Source organism: Corvus brachyrhynchos, unplaced genomic scaffold (assembly GCF_000691975.1).
Source record: "Corvus brachyrhynchos isolate BGI_N302 unplaced genomic scaffold, ASM69197v1 scaffold19, whole genome shotgun sequence".
NCBI classification, from domain to species: Eukaryota; Metazoa; Chordata; class Aves; order Passeriformes; family Corvidae; genus Corvus; species Corvus brachyrhynchos.
In genome coordinates this window covers 665,982-669,818 of record NW_008246061.1, presented here as the reverse complement: position 1 = coordinate 669,818, position 3,837 = coordinate 665,982, and the positions used below count along the sequence as shown (strand labels likewise).

Sequence of the window (3,837 nt, the reverse complement as noted above, 5' to 3'; positions counted from 1 at the left end):
GCCTGGGAGCCTTCAAAGATCATTTTCCCAGCGATAAATGGGATTTCCACCCGCACCCCCCCGTCCCACACCCCCTGTTTCCACTATAAAAGGCTCCGCTCGGGATATTTCTCCCCCATCACGTTTTTATAGCGAGATCAAGGACAGACTTGGTGCGGGGCTTTGGGGCTTTTTTCTGTAGTTTTTAAAAATTTTTAATTTTTTTTTCCAAATGCTGTTCGGGCTAAAGCTCGGAGAAATTTGCGGTTCTCCCGCCGCAATTAAGAGGGAGAGGGAGCACAATCTTGATTGCTTCTGCTCGTTCTGTTCGCTTCGGAGGTGGGGAAGGGGAGGGGGAGACGGGACGACGGGCGGGAATTGATTTTAGATTTCTCTTTTATGTCGGGTCTGGTTTCTGGTGATTAAATTTCTCTCTTCTGCGGACTGAACCTCGGGATAACTGATTAATAACATGCCACTTGGCGCCAACACGGGGTCTCGAGGCCTTTAATCGGCAAGATGCACAAGAGAACAGAGAGAAACACAGAGCAGGACAAAACTCCACCGACTATTCCAGCCTGCTGCTCTCTGCCTCGGCGGAGTTTTTTTTCCTCCCCCCCTCATCTTTTCAGTATTTCCTGCTAAACTCGTAAACTTTATTTGATTTACAGCTATTTCATGAACCTGCTTAAACTAACATGTGTTCCGTCTTGTCCGACTGAATCATAAAAACAATCTTGGATCCAAACGAGATTTTTTTTTTTTTTTTTTAAGGAAGAAACGAGTTATTTATGACAGAAAATAGACATTGTCTCGAACGGCGGCTCCCCGGGCACCCAGAGTGGGGAGGTTTGTGGCTCCCGTGCCCGCAGCCTGGGCGGGGGGACGCGGGCTCGGCTCCGCAGGTCCCACCCGGGCTCCGAGGGAGCTTTTTTGCGCAGAGATTCGAGCGCTCTTTACCCCTCAAAAGAGTTTTTCGTTAGAAATGAACCATTTTCAACCCAAAATGAGCTGGCAAAAGCATTCACCTGCGGGGGCAGCCTGACAGACACACACGGGGCAGGTAACCACCCCTGGCTGCGCCCCAGAAATCCCGCGCAGGAACGAAACGAGCTCCTAAAATTTCTTCAAGGGGTGAAAGCAGGAATTTTTGTGCCCGCAACCACAGGACAGAGAAGCACGTATCCAATGTGAAACGTTGATACCCGTGGAACAGGTACAAATCCATAGGATTGTGTGGGTGGAGGCACATGTGGGCTCATTAAAAAATCAGGGTTAGCACCCCAAGTACAGACACCACCCAGATATTCAGCCCCGACCCCCACCTCTGTTGGTGTGGAAAAGCTCTCCAGGGAAGATACCTGCTACCCTCAGAATTAAATCCCTGACACTTCAGGAAGCCGCATACGGCATCCCACTGCTCCCAAATACTGCTGGTGCTTCCCCCACACACCCGCGGGGCTCTGCCCCTTCAAAACCGATCTCTCGTCAGCACTCGGGTAGCTCAGGGCCCTGAAGTTACAGTTTGGGACCTCATCCAGCCCTGGAACAGGAGAGAAAATGCTCTTTTTTTTCCTTTCCTATTCGTCCTGTGAATATTTTTTGGTATTTAACGTTTTCTGAAGACGTGCACACACACAAAAATCTCAAGAAGTGTTTGGGTTATTGGTGTAATCTGTATTTTTCCCTCGTGGATAAAAGTGGGTTTTAGGACGTCCGTGACACCCGTCCAAAGCCGGGTTAACGCAGTTCCCGTGCCGGGGGCCCACAGCTCCCGTCCCCTGCTCCCGAAATTTGTGGATGGCCGGGAATACAAAGGATAATATGGTTGTAACAGAGCGGCCGGGCTGCGCTGTCGCTCGGCCGGGGCGAGAAAAGGGTGGAGAAACGGAAAAGGGGGAAGAAAGGAGGCGAGACGGCTTGGGAAGGAGGAAAGAGGGGAAAAAATGAGTTGGAGAGAAAGGGAGGAAGAAATGAGGGAACTGTGGGGATGGCCGGGGTGTCCCCCCGCCCGGGGCTCCAGCGGGAGGGCGAGGGAAGGGAAGGGAAGGGAAGGGAAGGGAAGGGAAGGGAAGGGAAGGGAAGGGAAGGGAAGGGAAGGGCATTTACAGGTGTTGCTTGTGAGGCCTTTTATCAGTGCCTGAGTCCAAACCTTCGGGATCGGGCTCCTTCTGCCCCCCTCCGCCTCCCCTTCAAGGTCATGGCAAGATCGCTCTCGGGGAGAGGCGCGGGGCGCTGAGGACTTTTCCCCTCTCTTGCCCCCATTAGTTTCTTCCCAGGCAGAGAGCGAAGGTCTTATCTGCTTTTCTTTTCTCCTTGGGGCCGAGATAAGGCCCTGATGGACACCCTGTTTGGGAAGAGCAGTTTAGCCCGGCATTGATAACGCGCTGGGAGCATCGGGCACCGATCGGGAATGGAAGGGGGATCCCATGGGCACTAAAACATCACCCGCTCATAATGGGGGGAAAGAGGAATGAGCCGAATTCCCTCTTTTCCTGGGCAGGATTTTTCCTTGGGGAAAAATTGGGGAGGGGGTCGCGCCCTGTGTCCCTGGAGTCCCCTCCCCGAGAGATGCCTTTTTGGAGGGAGACAGGGAAAAGAGAATGGATCCCTTTTGCTCCAGGGGTGTTTCTCGATTAATTTTGGGATCCTCTCGCTCTGCTTGGCATCCAGGAGGAAAAGGGATCTTCACCCCACGCGTGGGAGGTGCGGAAGGGCAGCGCCGTGCCCGCGCCACGCCAAGCCCTGCCTCTGCCCGGCTCCTTATTTTTCATTTTCGTCACTATTTTAAAGCCCGCAGTTCGCCTGGGAAATTAATGGGCTGCAGGGAGGGGAAAGGGTTTTAATTGCAAACTTTTTTTTTTTCTTAAAGTAGCCAGAAGGGCGGGAAAAAAAAGAATCCAAACTACTTGAAACCACAATCTTTAAAAGAAAAACGTTATTCACCTGTAATTAAAAAAGCCCTCGACCCAGGTATCTACCCCCGAAGGCTCGTCTAAAGCAACTCTGCAGCACTAAATGCAGGATTTTGTAATGGAAATAATGACATGAGAGAACTGTATTGGCGGGACTTCCATACAAATATTTTGTTGATATCAGCTCTCCGGTCAATGCAGTCTGTCCCTGCCCCCAGGATTGCGAGAAAATTTAAAAAGAAGGAAATAATTGGGCGGAAAAACCCAACACGCAGAAAAAAGCCCCAACGAGTGAATGGACAAAAAATGCTTCCAGAGAGGAGGATTGTTTTAAACACTTGTTTGCTCCCAGGTGCGTTTTTCACCAGAGCGAAAAGCGGCCAACAAAAGGGAAATAAAAGCAAAGAGAGAACTGGTCGGAGAGGGGAAGTAAATTATCTAAAAATGGAAAGGAAAAATAATAATCCCTGCTAGGAGGGAGCTGATTCTCTCTGAAAGTATGGGAAGGAGAAAAAAAAAAAGCGTTGGGAGGCCAAAAGCGCCGAGGCATCGGCGCTGCCCCGTCCCTGGGCAGGGTGGCTGCCGAGGAGCGGCGAGAGGAGTGAATGCAAAAGCCTCTTCGATTTGGTGAAGCCGACCCAAAAAGTGATTTTAAAGGGGTGTGGAGGGCGGGCGGGGGGAGTGAGTTCATGCTCGGCACTATTTCTTACTGCTGACACCTCGACCCCACTGCGAGCCAGCACCCCGGCCGTCCCCTCCCTCCACCTCTCCCGGGGAAATCCCGCAAGGAGAAACCTCCAGGGCGAGGGACACCCTGCAAAGGAGGGCAGAGGGGCCGTGCGGGGCTCCGGGATGCGGGGCCCTAAAGCCGGGGCTCCCCGCGGCCCGAGGCGCCGGGGCCGGGCGGTGGGGCCGGGGCTGCTCGGGCCGGATTGCGCTCCCG

At 52.7% G+C, this 3,837-nt stretch overlaps 1 long non-coding RNA gene across 1 annotated transcript in view; it reads right to left on the bottom strand.

The window, feature by feature from the left end:
• Positions 1 to 472: 472 nt before the first annotated feature.
• LOC108449672 overlaps positions 473 to 3,837 on the bottom strand; it is a 6,780-nt gene continuing 3,415 nt past the window's right edge. Inside the window, exon 4 of the long non-coding RNA XR_001865932.1 lies at positions 473 to 2,326. This is a non-coding gene — a long non-coding RNA (uncharacterized LOC108449672). The remainder of the gene's footprint in view (positions 2,327 to 3,837) is intronic.